Raw genomic sequence first — 18,677 nt, 5'->3', positions numbered from 1 at the left:
GCATTGTTATATAACTGTAAAATGGCAAAAGTAAAAAGAAAAAAAATGGAGCAAACTGTAGCTGATATAGTGACCTGCTTCAGTGGAGTAATATGTGCTATAAGGCGACATGCTTTTCCTTCCAGTACCTTGAAAAAAATTCTCTGTTGTACTTACTTGGATGGAGAATCAAAAACACAACCAAAAAGTAACCCATGAAAGTAAAAATGTGGCACGTCTTTGAGAAAGTTTTTTTTTTTTGCATGCAAAGCTTTACTTTTACAATTGACTTCTTTCAAAGCGCACACAGTGGACTTTATTCGGAAACCGTTGTCTCCCAGAAAACAGCTGTAAGTTGTCAATATGACTTACAATTTGGATTTAAGTTAGGCAACTTCTGCAATAGCATGCAAAATGTGCACGGCTGTCAGCGCCTCTATGGTTAACTTTGTAGTTTCTCTGCTTAAATCTAGCACAACAGTGAGTTAGCAAACTTAAAAGTGGTCCCAGACAACCCTCACACTCAATCTTTTTTTGTTGAGTTTTGGGTCAGATTGCTCAACTTCCATTCTCCTTCTTCATAACATGGACTTTGTCTCTCCCTTTGTAGATGGAAATGCTCCTGCTAATCTATCTTGAGGACCTGACCTATCCAGAAGGTAAAGAAGCCATAGCCTAGCTTTACTTGGGTAGTCTAAGTACCTCACCCTCCATATCTTACTATTTGCTTCTTTATTTGAATACATTTTTGTTCTTTTTACTACCAGAATAGCACACTTCCCGCTAACTTAACAAGCAGTTTTTTTTTTTACTAAAGAGAAGGGCTATGTTTTAGCTTGATTTAAGCTAATTCAACTATTACATTTGCTATGTAGCTAAAGCTGTAATAAAAGTTAATACTTGATATTTAAAACTAAAATTAGAGCCACACTTTTTATTGCTGGTCATTACTTAATTCAAAAGGCTAATACTGAGCAATTTTTTGTGAAGAAATACTAATATTTGAGGGGGTTTTTGGGTCCATTTTTTATAACAAAAGTGTTATTTCTTGCTAATGTGATGCACAGCATACACTAAACAAACTGTGAGACATTAGCATCCTGTTTTTGCTGGATTGTCACTAGTTGTGCTTAACTAGCTGATAAACTTACATGGAAGCTGATACAAACTCCAGGTGCCATAAATTAATAGTAAGGACAGGGCTTGCTTATGTTAGTCATGATGATCATTACTTAAAGATCAATTAAAACATAAGTAGGGCCTATTCAGATTTAAATTTTCTGAAAAAATGAATATTCATTTTTGTGGCTACTGTTTAGATATCTAAACAAACAAAAAAAGACAGTGAGAGGCCACTCACTTCATATGCATCCTTAAGTTACTTATCTAGAAAGAAAATGAATATCTCAGCCAGATGTTTCAAGTTTAGACTTTACACATTGCTGTGATGTTTCATGAACACACAAGATGAGACGGTGTAGGAGAGACTCAAAACCAAAAGAGGCCGTTAACGGAAAGGAAAACAATGACAGGGAATCTATCTTTAAGGCCAAAGAATCAAAGCTCTTTTATTTGCATAACCTGCATGCAAGCATTTACCATACACACACACACACCCCACACGCATACATCCCATCACTGTAGTATCTCATCACGTCTATCTCCGCCTCTTTCCAATCTCCCTCGCCTTCTTTACATCAACTCTTTTTCTCATCCTTTTCTTGTATTTCTCCTCTCTCCCCTTGCTCTCTGCCTATGCAAGTTGTCATTCTCTCACCATAATAGCGCTTCTGCGCCTTCATGTTGCTGGTTGTTTGCTTGAAACGTAATCTGTAGATGTAACAGAGGAAGAAATTGAGTCTAACAAATGGCTTGAAAGGCTCACGCGGCATATCAAGCCCAAACCAACAAAGGCAGACAAAACGCCCGTCTTTTTTCCTCCCCTCAACATCTGAAGTTGATATTTTCAACAGAATAGCGCACGGCTGACGTTCCCTGAATAAAGAACGCTGCGTTCGCTGCTGCTGTGTTGTGTTACGCTGTCATTCTGACTTGAATGGGAAAGTTGAGGCCCGTTTGTTTGGTTTAGCTGTTGAGGAGAAATGGGTTTGTTTGATTAACATTTTGCTCGCGCATGTCAGTTTCAACTGCATCATTTCTTTGGGGAAATGAAAAGAATTGAGACTGAGGCAGAGTAAAATGTAGAATCTATCTATCCATCTATCCATCTATCTATCTATCTATCTGTCTGTCTGTCTGTCTGTCTGTCTATCTGTCTGTCTGTCTGTCTGTCTGTCTGTCTGTCTGTCTGTCTGCAGCCTGCCACAAAAACATCTCTTCCCCATTTCTTCTGACAGACATAAAACGGTGATTTTGCTCCTACAAGGTGATTTTGAAACAACTATTATCTGACAACATAAATAATTTGAGTAAACTGGACAAGTGGTGGACAAACGAAGTGTCTGTCAAGAAGCCATTCATAAGGAAGGGAAACAGAGAGAAAAGGCTCAGGTACGGAAATTACACAAGAACGAGACATAAAGCAAGTCATATGAAATAATGAATATACAACTTTGTTCAAATCACTGTCAGTGTATACAGAGGAGGTCAAGAGAGAGAGAGAGGTACAACAGTGAGCATTTACAGCCATCTGTAAAACACGGTGGAGGCTCTGTCATGGTTGGAGCTGCATTTCAGTCAGTGGTGTTTGAGATCTTGTGAAAATAGATGAATTATACAGAAAAGTACCATCAGATTTTGATCCACCATCTGCAAAGGTTTTGATAAACAACAGCTTCATCTTTCATCATGACAACGATCCCAAACACACTGTTAATGCCAGAAAATCATACCTGGATAGAAAAACACACAGTGGAGCACTATCAGTCATGGATCGGCCTCCCTGAGCCCGGACCTCAACATTATTGAAGCAGTGTGGGATCATGTTGACAGAGAACAGAACAAAAGGCAGAAACATCCAAAGAAGAGCTTTGAATGTTCTTCAAGAAGCCTGGAGAACTATTCCTGAAGACGACTTAAAGACATGACAAGAAAGCTGCCTAAGAGAGTTCAGACTGTGCTGAAGAATAAAGGTGGTCCCACCAAATATTGACTTTCAAGCTCTCTACAATTGTACAAACTCTGTTTTTTCCCTGTGTGTTTGCATGTTTCAGTAAATCATTGGAAATATTTCCTTTCTTCCCAGCAAAATGTAAAGAAATTACAATGATTCAAAACTTTTGCACAGTATTGGATATATAAAATGAAATTGCTCATGGGCTTCAATAGGCTCATGTGAAACGAGCTTAACTGTAACTGTGATTATGGCTATTACTGCACACCATGACCCACACATTACTACACATTACCTCAATATGTGTGTGCCTTTACGTGTGTGTCTAAACTAGACCGTCAGCTCTGCCGCAGCAGGTGTAATCTCTTGGTTTCACTAATGCGCAGTGATGACATTGTTTTTGAAATCTCAAAATTGCCTCCCAGTTCACAAAAATCACATTACCCATCCACGGAGTAATGTCCCATTTGGAGAGCAATGCTGCTAGCTTACAGATCAGGCAGGTGCTGCCTCAAATCTCCTATAATGCACTGTGATGTAGAACGCCATAAAAGGGCTGTTTTGCTGCACACAAAACAAAATGCTTACTGTTGAAGAATGAACCTCCTACGACTGCATAAAAGCAGAGTATAAATGGCAAAATGAAACCAGTTTTCTTTCTTTTGTTAAAAACATTCTTCTTTCCTTACATTACAGCTTGCTTCTCACTGTCACTTCCATAGATTAAATGCCAGCTGTTGCTTTTACGGCGCCAAAATACCCCTTATTTCTTCTTCACACAAGCTTTTTAACTGCCATTATCTATACATAAACCCAGTCCCTCGTCTGGCACATCTCTAATGGCAAATTCACGCACACCTCTTCCCCTCTCTCTTACACCCGTTTAATTAGCTGTTAATCACGGGCAAACTCACATGCTGTATTCTGTGTTGTGAGCAATCTGGCACTTTGGTGGGTTTTCTGGGTGTTGATAACAAGTTGGTTTTAGCATTTGTTGGTTTATTATTTTAAATTCCTTTAAAATTGATTTTTGGGGTCTGAAATTGTTGATGATAAAGACAAACAACTAAACCTGTATCTTCAGTCCAAGGCAAAGTGGTGGGAAACTTCTTAGACATTTCATCTCATTAAGTCTCCCTTAGGGGAACTACAAAACCACTGAGCAGACATCCAATACAGTACACGTGATATCCCTAATTTCAAATGTATAATCTTCGTCTTTGAATTGTGATGATTTTTTAGAGTATCATGACGACAGAGATTGCACAGGCAGGTAAATACTGAGTTAAGATGTCAGTGTGTTCTTGTGTCAACAATATAAGGTGCTTATTGTTATGATAAATGATAAACGGCAAAACAGAGGAAATTGCTCCACAAAGGTAAGAGCAGTAATGAACAAGTTAAAGTACAAATATTACAAGTAATCCAATATATTAAATATAGCTCTAATAAAAGTTGTTCTAATATTTAACTTTCTTGATATATTATCCAAAATTGAAATATAAAACATAAAAAACTTTAGTTTAAGTGCCCCTCTTATCATGCAGACAATTAGATGAAAATTCTAACTGGGAATTCGGAGATTCTGGTTTTTGAATGAGTCTAGAATGCACTATCAAACCTGTTTGTATATATAGTCTTGTCTTTCCCTTTATTCTTGAAAATGATGACACATTTTCTTGGTGGGTAAAAGGTTACTGGTTCAATTCCAGCCAGGGATATAAATCTCCTTTGGGGTTGCATCTGGAAGGGGATCTGGTGTAACAAAAAAAGGCAACTCTGAACTAAAATACCAAAAGTAGTACTCATTAGTCACCATGCAGCATGATCCAAATGGTCCATGTAATTACATATTGTATACTGTATTACAAGTTGAAATTAATGAGCCTCGATGTGAAAACATCCCTTTTGTGTTGTTACAGCTAATAAAGTGGCAGTCTCAGAGGTTTCCATTAAAATATGCATTGCCATATGAGTACTTTGGAGTATTATGAAAGTATGGCAGTATTTATATATTTACATTCCCAGATTAAAATGATTCATTTCCATTAATGTTCAGAAACAGTGACAGTCAAGCCATTTATTTAGGCTTAGGCAGCAGAACTAGTCGGGTAATATTATGCACTTGCCTGATGGTACCTACCCGAAATAGGGATTGACACTGTGATCGGTGTGTCCCTCCGAGATGTCACCAGCTTAGTGTAGATGACACGTCGGTGCTAAAAACACTGAACAGGAAGAGGCAGATACAGTGAACTGTTAGAAGAAGCGCCCCAGGTGAGAGACTTCTCTGAGAACTTTCACTTTCACGTTGCTTTTTGCAGACCCATGGCTCACTTATTTCTTAAATCTAACTTCACAGACAGAGTTAAATCTGATATTTTTTTAGACTACAGCTCCATGGTGTAAATAAGCCTTTATACGTGTAGTGCTTCGTTTCTGCTTTAAGCTATTTCGGATTTTTCCACCTAACATAATGCATCATCATATAATTTTCTGATTATATTTTGTATTAGTGATCAGAATCCATAAAGCGTGTGTGCTAACTATAATAGCAGTACTGATATAATAAATTTAGTGGAAGGAGGAAGCCAGTTGTTTTTAACAATCGTCCTGCGGTGATGTTATTATGACACCATGTTGTGTATGATTGCATTTTTGGACTGTGATTTTACATCTTTGTAACTACACCACATTAAAAGAAAGAAATGTGTGTCTGACCAGCCATTAGCCAAGACCCAAGAATTTGAAGAGACAGCAGGGTGAAGCCATTAATGACTCTTCTCCCTCACTCATTTCTACGTCGAGTAGGTGGGAGGCATACCTTGCATCTGGTCATTAACTGACTCACCTCCGTCATTTCTTTCTTGAAATGATGCACTAAAAAAGAAGGAAAAGCTTTGCGTACGTTGCATATAAGTGACAAGGATGGATGATAGTGAAACAATTTGATAAACTGATGCTAGCCTCATATCCGTACAGCCTCCTGTGAGTTTACATGTTAGGTACAGTGCACCTGGAACAGATTTTTTCCCCACAAAGAAGCTTTATTCTAAGCTGTGACGCTCGTATTTTTTTTTTAAAAAATGTACAGAGTGAAGCCAAACATCACAAAAAGCTCCGGCTTTTAGAAACTGACCGGTGTGCAGTATTTTTAGAGACTCAAAGAAAAGAGAAAAGTCCAATGAGATGTGAGAGGATTGCTGCAGCTTTTAAAGAAAAAACAAGTGACTAATATTTGCTCTTGAACAGCATTCACCATGAACCACCCTGCAAAATGTATTGTAAGCTATTACAAATAATTGCTTTTCCGCTGTCTTCACTTGCACTCATTTCCCTCAATATCTAATTCTTCTGTAATATTTGTGAAACCGTATTAGAATCACAGTGAATGTAATACAATGTGTTATCAACCCATTACCTCCCTTCAGGAATCAATAATTCAATCATACAGCGATTTAGATGGAGTTTACACTCTCGCAGCGGCCCACACAGTGCACTGTACATTGCGTCCTTTCCAAGGGGACGCTCCTCTCGTGCCCCCAAGACCCCTTGACCACCCCCACCCCGCCTGTGACTCAGACTGCACGGTGGGGATCAACCGTGGCCCTCCTCTCCTCATTAACCTCATCTAATTAGATGGCAGGGAAGTCCATTGTTCGCCCTAATGAAGCCTCAATGGAAAGACAGGGCCTCGGCTGGCTCTTCTGACACTGCTGTGAAATTACAATCCCTGATCCTCGTCCTCCCTCCCACCTTCCTACCCCTGGCCTCTTTCTGTCTGCGTTGGGGTTTCTTGGAGAGCTTCACCAATGTTGGAGGTTGTCTAGCAGATAGATTGAAAGACAGATGCAGCAAGCTGTCTTTTTTCTCATTCCTATACTGCTAATTTTGCTCCAGCAGCAAAGCCCAGGGTGGCATTAGCTCTGCTTAACCCTCCAGTATGGATCCCATCCACTAATTACTTAGCTGCAGTGGTTCGCTGAGATTTAAGTACCACCTCAATCCCATTATCTTCCATCCTTACAGCTAGCCCCTGTTGCCCGGGCTCTTTGTAGTGCAGGAGCGGAGGCTGCGGGGTTATTGATATGGGCCTCCCTCGCAGATAAGATCCACGGCGGTGCGAAGGAGGAGGAGAATGGCGGGCTTGGATGGAGAAGCAACACAAAAGGGGAGGGGGGCCTGCACCTATGTAGGTAAACCGAAGGTGGCAACAGGAACACCAGGTTGTGACTCGGGGAGGGGGGTTAAAATTGGATGGGGTGTTTGGAAAGATTATTTGCCCTCCAGTGTTTTCACTCTCTCTCTCTCTTTTTTTTTTAAAGAGGTGGGGGTTTCGCTCTCTGCTCACCCCAGAGCAACTAATTACAATTCACATGTCACACACTCCACACATAATAAGAGTTAGGAAACAGAATTAAAATATTCCAAAGGCCTGCAGGGGGTGTCATCTCGGGAGAACGAGGGGAAAGTGTGTCTCTTTTTTTTACGATGGGGTGGGGAACTGCGCATGTGTTTGTGAGCCAGTGCATGCGGCATGTGCGTGCGTTTGTCAGGGAGAGGTGGGTGGATCGGGGGTGGTGTCGGGGGGGCGATTGGCGGGAGCGCGAAAAATCTACAGCACTCCCCGCTCTGTGCGTTCCCGCCTGCTGCCGTCCCGTCGGCGGGCCCGCCGCCCCACTTTCTCTTAACACGTCGCCTGCTTGGCACGCCAGCACGGCTGCCTGTTAGGGCTCCTGGTGGTGGTGGTGAAGTTTTCGAGGGGGTGAGGTGGAGGGCAATTGAGTGACATCTGCTCTGCTGAGACGAGGGGGCAGGCGGGCTCCTGGCATCAGCGGCTGTGGTGTCGGAGGCGTTGGCACGAGGCTGGCTGGGTACAGCAGGGGTGGTGGCGCCGGCAGCAGGCGGTGGATGGCCTTAACGGAGAACCGTTTGCTCAAACAGCATGACATCTCCTGGAATGAAAGCACACACGCACACACACACATACGCACAAACACCCACTTTTTTTTGGCAAAGCTTGTGCGCTTCCATGCACACAAACTGGCACTCCATCCTTCTCCTCGTTCTGTCACGTCCCCCTCTACTCGCCTGTCTTCCACCTCACACTTCAGGTTTCCTCAAAGCCTTCCCATGACCAGCGCACACTCGTCGCTCAGTGTCTGTTTTCTTTTTTTTTTTAACCCATGTTTTCATCTGAAGTCTGCAAACGTGGACGGCGTCGGCGGCGTTTCATTTACGTCGGCAGTTACTTTCTAACTCTCTTCCATCTCTGTCTTTCATCCTCCATCTCTTCAGGTCCCCCCCTCAAACCAAACACCCTTAATGAACCGTGAAGCTGACACCTGCGAGAAAGCAACAACTACATTAAAAATGAGCGGCAACATCCCCCAAAACCTCCGCCTCGTCACCTGCCACCTCCTGAACGGGACAGGGAAGTGAAAGCACCACAAAGGATTGGGTAGTTGATGCTTTGCTTTGGTTGCTATTAAAGTTTTGAGTTATTAGCAAATAGTAATTTTGAGTAGAGGACAAAGCATTCATGTAACCTAGAACGTGGTGGTGGTGGGGTGATAGTGGAGAAAAAAGACAAAGAAGAAGAAGATGAGTGACGTTTATTAGGTTGTATCTAAACGAATCCACCACTCTCCTCTGTCTCTCTCTTAGAAGTTGTTTCCCTCCACTCTCACATCACCGCTGTTGTCGAGGCAACTGTGACGCTGATGCGCTGTAAATTGATTTCCCCGAAAGATGTGATGGATGAATAGAGAATGAACATCTTCATCGCTGACCCCGGCGCCGATTGCTTCTCCACCCTGCCTGCGCCAAAAATGATTGACAAGGCTGCTAACGAGTGCCGTCGCCGGTCGTGTTATAATTTTTTCTTCTTTTTTTTTTTTGCTGCGTTGAAAACAGCCGAGATCTCGCTCGGTCCCGAGGTAATGAGCTTCTGGAGGAAGGAGAGGGAGGAAGAGGAAGAGGAGAGGCTCACCCTGGGAGAGGTGAAATAAAAGAGTGGGAGTAAATAAAAAAGAGGAAAAAAAGGGGAGACAAAGCACATGAAAGTAGATTAGAAAGAAGTTGAGGTTATCATCGACTTGAGAGGGGCCATTTCATTGTTTATCTGCTGTCTTGATGGATGTCTTTCAAGCTGGGGCTTTCTTAGCCGCGGTGCATTCGTTTCCCAATCGCTGAGAGGCAAGAATTTTCAAAAGGCCCCCATAAAATGTGGTATTTGCATTAAAAGTATTTGATGTAAAACAACAACAAAAAAAAGTGCAGCGCGCTGCAGATTGCATATCAGAACGCGCACGCTCGGCCCCGTGTGCCTGTGTGTGTGCAATGCATGCATTTATTGTGTTTGCATATGCATGTAGGCATGTGTAAGGCTCTGGCATGTGTGTGTTTGCGTGTAATTTATTCCTCCACGTGGGGGCTGAGGGCAGGTCTCCCTCTTTCCCTCTCTCTCTGTTTATTTGGATGATTAGGAGGTGACAATATGTTGCTGATGATCAGGTTTATAATCAGCTACCATCGCAGATTATTCTAACCTTGATTAAAGACCTGCGGTCTCCCTATCATCTCCCAGCTCAGCCTAACAAGATAGGACGACGCTCTGATTAATGCCAGAGAGCGACTAGTCATGACACAAAAGGACAGGCCTGCATCACCGCGGGAGGACTGTCACGCACCACACTTTGTCTTTCTGATTTGTCTGCTTGATGCAGGACCTTTGTCTTAATTATTTGCCTTTAACAAATGAATCCGTGTGAGACTGATTCACTTTTCATTACCGCAGTAATAAGGATGGCGTTGTTGATGCCTGCCATGATTACATGGCTCCAGAATCTCGCCGCAGCACATCCACAAGCCCCCCCTCCCCCCCCCCTCCCTCCCTTTTACAGAATAAGTCATGAACTCGTCACCAAACTTTTCTTTTGTCTTCGCTGACAATCATTACTGCGACATGTGCACGTGTCTGTGTGTGTGTGTTTATGCGGGGGTTTGTGTTTTCCTGGCAGAGCGTTTGATTCATTATGCTGCGAGGTGTTGTTGAGGTCCCGGAGGTGTGTAGGAGAGGATTGAATGAATGAGTCGCTCTCACAGGTTGTCAGATGATGGAGGCGCTGATCCAGCGTCTCTGGCAATCAACCGGACGGAGGCAGACACAGAAGCCGCTGGCCTTTGATTCACTTCAGCCACTCTCTCCCCCTTCCTGTGGGAGTGGGATCATCACATACGGATACTGCTGGCGAAAACAAACCTCTAGTTTAACGGCGATGTCACAACGAAGAGGAGGCTCAGTGATCCACCATTAGGCACAATTTGTTTCCTGTTTTCTTTCCTGAATCACAGTAAAAGTCAGATCTCGCATCTGTGCGTTTGACACTGGATACGTGTAACCTTGGCAACTCCACATTAAGATGGTAAATGGTAGCCTGCCTGATGATCTTATCAGAACACGATTATTTTTACTAAGAGGCTAAAGCTACTCACTGGCTCCAAAAGCCTTCATTTACCACCTATTTACTTCAGTGTGACTTTTCTTTTTACAGCCAGTGTTAGCTTCAAAGTCCCAAACAACCAACAAGATCCTTCGTCTAAGGCAGGCGTGGGTAAAATTTTTGTTCGGACGGCCAGCTTCACTTTGGTATGATAAGCAAAGGGCAGTAACCACATAGAGGGATGACACACTAGGTGGCCCCAGTGGCCTAATGGATAAGGCACTGGCCTCCTAAGCCAGGGATTGTGGGTTCGAGTCCCATCTGGGGTGCTGTCCAGCAAAGTGGCCCAGTGAAACCATGCTCGGTCCTTAACCCAGAGGTCAATGGATCGAAGCCATTCTCTGCTCAAACTTTTAGACAGCGGGCTTTCTGTCATTAAGGTCACTTAATGACAGAAACATGTTTAACGTGTCCATTAATGGACACTGTTTATATATGCACTTACTGGCCAAGTCATTCCTAGTATCTGTTTGGACCCTGCCTTAGCTCTTAATGGCACAGGGTGCTGGAACCATTCATCACAGATTTTGGTCCATGTTGACATGATGTGAATCTCCCGTTCCAACACATCCTAAAGTTGCTCTATTGGATTGAGATCTGGTGTCTGCCGAGGCCATTTGAGTACAGTGGACTCATCATCATGTTCAAGGAAACGCTTTGATTTGGATATATTCACCTTGCCCTGAGACTCATCAGACCAGCGAACCTTTGTCAGTATTTTATGGTCCAGTTTTGTGTTTTATAGCCTCAATTTCCAGTTCATAGCTCGAGACTGGTTCCCATTGCGGACTTCTGCTGCTTTCAGAGATGCTCTTACACATACCTTGGTCGCAACAAGTGTTTTTTTTTAATTTACTGTTGTCTTCCTTTAGCTCAAAGCAGCCTGGCCATTCACCTCTCACCTCTGATATCTACAAGGCATTTTCTCCCAGAAAACTGCCGCTCACTTTTTTATATCATTATCTGTAAACACTAGAAATGCTTATGTGGGAAAATCCCAGCAGATCAGCACTTTCTGAAATAGTCAGACCAGCCCATCTGACACCATCAGAAATGCCAAAATCAAAACTCATGCTGGTCTTGAAACTCAATTGTCTAATTGCTTTTGAACCTCTGAAAATGCGGAACTGTTTATAAAAAATGCTCTAAAAGCTGTAAAGCCAACAACCTGCAGTTCAGTCACATGTTAGTTATTCGTCCACAAACTTATGGACCTGATTGTATCTAACAGTATAGATCAGCGGTCCCCAGCCTTTTTTGCGCCACGGACCGGTTTATGCCCGACAATATTTTCACGGACCGCCTTTAAGGCGTCGCGGTTAATTACAACAAAATAAAACTAGTACCGAAAAAAAGAAAATTTATTCATAACACACGTGAAAAGACCCAGGAAAACCGAGTAAACAATAAAAACGATAACAAAATAACGCTGAAAACCGATAAAAACCCTGAAAACCATACATTTCACACCTGAGCCTCAACTCTCGCGGCCCGGGACCAAACGACTCACAGACCGGTACCGGTCCGAGGCCCGGGGGTTGGGGACCGCTGGTATAGATGACCTTCTCACTTATTTACAGCCCTGTCATATGTAAATTATCAGTCCCATTGCCAAGTTTAACTTGGGTCACCGAGGGTTATTTAGCCTGTCGTTGCTAGTCTTTGAATTTCAGTCCTCAGTCTGATTAAATATACAACAGTGTGGGTCTGTGGGATACAAAGCTAAGGCCAACAAAACAGGATCATTACTGCAGCCTTCAAACGTATTCTTTTACCCCTTTTATTATTCATGTTGAACTGTAAAATGACTTTTGTAAACATCAGCATTATAACATCAAGTACATAAAAAAAACACATTAAAACATACAAAGCTCAATTTTTTTTATAGGCAGTTCAAGTATTTAGGTTTTCTCTGTTAAAATATACATTTCATATTCAAACCACATCTGTATTTTTCATCATAAAACACAATGCGCTTTGTAATCCCAATTTCAACAAACAAAGGTCAACCAATTACCAAAATTCAAAGCGCAAAAACAAACTCATTAATTTTATCTAATGAAGTTAATATTAAAAATGAAATTTCAATTATTACACGTCGAGAAACTAAAATGTTTATTCTCTGTGTGCAGATTAAACAAACTTTTCTTGTGCCTTTCGGTGACCGTAGCAACGCCATAGTTCCCCAGATGGGCAAAAATAAATAAAATTTAAAAAAATCAGCATTTCAGCTTGTTTACTCGAGGACAGAAACCGAGTGTGCTCTATTCGCCCGAATTGTTCTCGCGTCCAGGTGCTCTTTGGACAAGGTGCCTTGCATAGAGCCACGCTGAGCTGTGGGACAGTCTAAATGGAGGAGGTCCAGCCACTGATTGTCCCTCTCCTCTTTGATATTAAAAGCATTCTAGTGAGAATAATTTGTGTTTAGTGCCCCGCTGCGGATCGAGCCGTCCTGTTTGACCAACCGAGCTGACCTAATTCATCCTCTCCAAGAGCGCACAAGTGTTTGTGTGCTAAATGCAGAATAGCTGTTGTGACTAGCCGGGCGCACACAGAGCCTTGTTGTTGTTGCCGGGCGAGCCTGTGTGTGCGTTTGAGGGCCACTGAGTACGTGACCTCTCATCCAGCATCTCCAAAGCGCCGGCTCAGCAGGCGGGTAATTCATGCCAAAGCTTTGGCCGCCCCGCTGCTCGGAGCACGCGCCCTCCCCTTCCCCCCGCCCCGAGCAGCCCCTCCCACCGAATGCCCCCTGACCCATGTCTCCGTGGCGATGGGGTGTCCCGTCACAGTGAGCACCTGGCACCTGGCCACCCCGTCTTCTTCGTCTTCTCCTCTTTCTTTTCTCTGTTTTCCCTCCCTCACAGGCCTCATCGGGGGGTTCTATAATGAAGTTTCACATCTTCATTCAGGGAGCGACAGGAAGTGGTCCAAGCCTGGAGCGCTGTCAACATGTTGAAGGATGTTTCAATTCTTGGGAAAATGCTTTTCGTCTTCCTGCAGGACTGTTCTGTTTTTGTGCCCTTCAAACTTCACGGACGCAAACGCGGGCCTGTCTTCACATCTACCTTTGCGCAATTTCTTGGAGCTAGCATGACTATAACAACACCAAACTGTAAACACTGAAGCAAGCTTTTAGCTCAGAGATGTCGAACTCTTTTTACATCGCCTACTTTGGGCAACTTAGTTTTTCTGCCTGATAAAGAAACATTGCTAAATAAATCTGTCAGCAGGACTCTTTAGATTTCAATTGTAAGAAACCCTCGGCTCACATGGTGCTTGTGCTGCCTGGGTGGGTCCAGGATGAGTTGTCCGGCCTCTGCTGGGCTCGGGTGGAGGCCTTCTTACATGTTTTCTGCTTTTATGTTCTGGTGTGCACGCTGGCTGGATCTTGATCTTCGCTCTGGGCTTCTGTCAAAATGTAGTTGTTTTTAATCAGGTCAGTCCAAAGACCAACATTGACGTTGTCTCTGTTTAACCTTTGACCTCTGTTCTAACCTTTCCTACTGTAGTGGCAAGAAATCTGTAACCCTGCACAGATTAAAGCCCCGATCGTTCCCTTCTACTTCTTTTATTCTTCCCTCTTTCCTGCTTTACCTTCCGCCTCCAGACATGACATCACGTGGCCGCTGTCTCGACGAATCGCTGGGCTCCTGTCTCATCTCTCTCATTACATGCCGATTAGCCCTACAAAGTGGTATAAAAAGGTGTCTAATGCAATTACCCTAGTTAGGACATTTTAATAGTGTGCTGCGCCTCAGAGATGTATGTGCCGTCCAGGCGCTGACATTAAATCAATAATCAGCCTGTCACGCCTGCTTGTTAATTCACAGCTTTGCATTTTATACCCCAACATGGTGAGATTGATTATTGGTAGCGGGGGTTTTGAAGTGGGGCAAAGGGGTTTATAATGATATGTGTAATGGAGTATGGGCCACGTTGCTTTAATTTGCATGGTAGATACTAACTGAGATTTCATCTGTGGGATGCTCGCAGCCTCTAATTTGTTCGGATAAATTGCGATATGGAAGAACAGTAGTTTTATTGAGTGTGCAAATGACTCTTTGTACATGAATGTGTGTGTGTGTGTGTGTGTGTGTGTGTGTGTGTGTGTGTGTGTGTGTGTGTGTGTGCGCGCGCGCTGGAGGAAGGGAATGACTGAGTGAGAGCACTTCCTTTGTTTCTGTGTCCCCACCACAATCATAACGTCATTACTCAGCACTCATTTCTAAATTATCTCACTTATTAGTGGATAAATGCGAGTATTCATAGCTCATTATATCACTGTCACATTTTCCCCCCTCAAACTGGCCACTGCAACTTCTTTAATTTAAAAAAAATGGGAGATGGGACAGAAGAAATGTGACAGGAGTGGGTGTGACCGGGATCATAACAGCAGAAATCAGCTTACAGGCAAGTCGAAGGTTTAAAGAGTTTATAAAAATTAAGAATAATAGAGTTCAAACTCAATAGACTGTGTGTGAAATACATTTTCCCCATTTTGATTTGTGCTGTGATAGTATTTTATACTTACTTATATTATTCAATATTTTATACTGTGCACTATACATTTCTAGTAAAGGGTCAGACCCCACTTTTTCCTTCGGAGCTGTCTTTGTTCTTTGTGGTATAAATTCTGAAAGATCCTTTAAAGACTCTTTAAAGACTTAATGTTTAATGTAACCAGAGCCAGTGATCCACATCTTAGTTACTCTCTGGTCCTCGTCTGGTTTCATGAGTCTCCACGAACAACAGAAACACCACTCAAACAAAGTGGAGCCCAGAGTAAAGCTCAGGAGCTGAATAGACATTTTCCTCATTCTGCTGCAGGTCACAATGGATCAGCTGTAGACTGAATAATATGCAGCACACTGAGTGCACCCCCAGTGGCCTAATGGATAAGGCACTAGCCTCCTAAGCTCAAGCTCGTGGGTTCGAGTCCCATCTGGTGTGATTTCTAGCAGCGTGGGCATCACAAGTGTGCTGAGCCATCTCCTGCTAGTGCTTTTAGACAGCCAGCTTTCTGTCATTATTGCAAAGGAAACTGTTTATAAATGCACTCACTGCTAGAACATGGCTGTATCCTGATGAGACATGGTGAGCGCATTTCCAGAGTCTTAAATCCCCTTTCTTCCCTGTCCTCATGCTCTGTTTAAACTTCAGCAGGCTCTCTTCATCATGCTTAAATGCACTGAGTTGCTGCAAGGCGATAAGCTGATTGGATATCTGTGTTAACAAGAACCTAGACATTCGTAAACTTATAAAGTGAACAGTTAGTGATTGCTACCTAAATCTGTAAAGATGTCCATCAGATCACAGAGCTGGATATATGCACAGTCAAAGTTTGAACACAGTCTTAGTGGAATGTTTCTCTTTTTCATTTTATGTTTTTATTTTTCACATTTTTTATCAAAAAACAACAAAATCATCTGAGTTCCCCAGTGAGCTGCTCTCAGTTGAAATTTCTTCACAGTGTTGATATTCTGCTTTCTACCAAATATGTGCAATCTGATCCTCGCTCACTTTGCTACTGAATAAATGTTTCAGCAGTGGCCCAGTGAGAGGAAGACTAAATCAACAATGCACCTTTAAAGCCACCCAACGAGTAATGAGGACTATTTATCAAATTCATTTTACATCGTAGGCCACAAATAACTCGCTCAAGTGGCCCCGACTAGTGAAAGTTCCCCTTTCTCTCAATAAAGAGAAATAAAACTGAACATTTAATCCCAGAGGGATTTTTAACAATGCAATTTCAACAGCGTGTCTCAGTTTTTCCACATGATAAAGACACGTTGGTGTAGTAGATTAGTATGACTGTTTGGGCTTAAACTGTAAGAAATAAACGTGGAAAATCACAGAAAAAGTTATAAAACATAAAGAAAAAGCCGTCTGACTAGGGCTGCACGATTTTGCATAAAATGAGAATCACGATTTTTTGGCTTAGAATTGAGATGACGATTTTCTAGCGATTCTCTTTTCCAGTATAAATATTTATTGCACTTATTAACTGCACATCAACTTCGTAACAGTTGAGACTGAACATGAAAACAATAAATAAACATAAAACAACAAATGTCTCACGTTTTGTGGTTGCATTTTCCTAAATCCCTGGTTTTGCACAGTGTTGATGGGAGCCATATCTTTGGTCAGGTGATAAGTGATAGCCTCCGTAATTTCTTTGTGCCTGCGGGAGTTCGAGGTGTATAGGGAAGCGCTGTATAAGGTTCCCGTTATTGGTGTTTGGGTGGTTGGCCGAGACGGATTTTCTCCTGTCACTTTCTCGTCATCCCTGACGTGCTCTCCGTTGTTTTTTCCCTGCTAACTTTAGCATCACACGGCACAGCTTCTGTATCACGTGGTATAAGGCTCCGTCCTTGTCATTTGTTGAGCAGGAAGAGTGAGCGCTTGTTTTCATGCAGAGTACGTCCCGGATCAAAATGCGGTACAATCGTCGTCGTCTTTTTTTTTTTTTTTTAAATCGTTGTCATTTGGAAATGAGATCGCACATAAGTATGAATTGAGATCGCGATTTTCTAACGATTAATCGTGCAGCCCTACGTCTGACCCACCGTGCTCCTTCACATTTTCCAGTCCTCCAGTCGGCTGGATAGGAATCGTTGTCAGGCAGATTCTGGGCCCCAGGCCTTATGTATGTTTTTCCAGAACAACATAAAGGAATGCAGGATGGCTCAACACTTTTGCACAGCACCATGCATCTTACTACTCAGCAACAAGCAAGAATTAGTGACAGGAAATAGCTTCCTCAGTGGGCTTCTGTGATATGGCACAACACTTTCACGCTGTGTATAAGTGTACCTCGAAGAAAGCCAAGTAACACCCACAGGAGGTGTGAGTGTCACGGCTCCCCGAGCAGACCTCCATCATCGTCTTCTATTAGTCTTAATTAGACCTTCATCTAGGAGAGTCACTCACTATGCCAGCGCGTATTAGCGGCCCCTGAGAAAACACGATCCTGTGGCTTCACGTTGGAAATGACCAGCTCCTGCTCTTCCTGCCACCTCGAGCTCTGCAAACTCCCTTTGGGCTCCATTCATGCAAAAGCACACCTCAGCACTCCCCAAAGGGAGAAAGAAAGCCTCTCTCTAACGTTTAAAATCTCCAGCATTTGTTTCTCGGTGCGTCCCGACATCTTAGCAGATGAAAGGTATGAGAAATGTGCGCTAATTTATCATTTATCATTTTAGAACTTGGAACAGGAAGGAGGTGGGGGGGGAGGGGGGCGACAACAACCTGCTCAACCTTGGAGGAGCGGCATGGAAATCAAGATGAGGCTTTCATGAATGTGACAAAGTCTCAACACTTTCCTCCTCCCTGATGCATAAAGTATGTTTCGCCCTTGCAATTCAAGGTTGTGAATAATGTGTTTTTCTCTAAACATTTTAATTAAAAAACATCCATATACGGCGATTCAAAGAACTATGATGCAGCTACCCCTCCGCCCCACCACCACCACTCCTACCCACACCTCCCTTCTAAGCCGAAGTAATTCTGCAGCGACGCAATGACGCCTCAGTTTCCTTCAAGGAGATCGCTGAAAGCCGTATTAATCATTGTCTGGTGCTGGCCCACCTTCCCCGGGTGTTTTGCATCCCGCGACATCACTTTCAAAGTCTACCTCCTAAACTCGGGAGAGTGACAAAGTGGTTCTAAAAGACTAACGGCGTTGAGCATATGGCAGAGGGTGGTGGTGGTGGAGTGGGAGGGGGACAGCCAGGCTCCCTAGCCAATCCAAAGAAGATGAAGGAAGGTGTTGGGGGAAGGAGGGAAGAGTAAGGATGCAGAAATGACGATTCTCCTATAGAGCAAGCACCTCATGTTTCCGACTCTACTTTCTACCCTTTGCTTAACTCCATACTAAGCTGCGTCTGTGTGGATGAAAATGTCCCTCCTCAGAGCGGGAGGCGATATTTTCCAGGGAGCAACCTGTACACATGCATTAATAAACACAGATTCTTAGTATCTTGGCGAGTGTTTGCCTCACAAACAAATGAATGCCTCTCCATGTTCCTATTTCCTGGCGGCCTCTGATTGGTTCTGACAGATATTCAGGGTTTTTGGTGAAGTAATTAGTGAGCCTCCGGGCGTGAGCTGAGGAGAGG

General features: G+C 43.2%; 1 non-coding gene across 1 annotated transcript; it reads left to right on the top strand.

Moving 5' to 3' along the window:
• Positions 1-10,753: 10,753 nt before the first annotated feature.
• trnar-ccu lies at positions 10,754-10,826 on the top strand. Its single transcript has one exon. It is a non-coding gene; the product is annotated as a tRNA-Arg (tRNA).
• Positions 10,827-18,677: the final 7,851 nt, after the last annotated feature.

The sequence above is a fragment of the Haplochromis burtoni genome, unplaced genomic scaffold, assembly GCF_018398535.1.
Source record: "Haplochromis burtoni strain Fernald_Lab_line unplaced genomic scaffold, NCSU_Asbu1 Contig_38, whole genome shotgun sequence".
NCBI classification, from domain to species: domain Eukaryota; kingdom Metazoa; phylum Chordata; class Actinopteri; order Cichliformes; family Cichlidae; genus Haplochromis; species Haplochromis burtoni.
The sequence above is the reverse complement of the archived record's forward strand: the minus strand, read 5'-3'. Positions and strand labels throughout refer to the sequence as shown.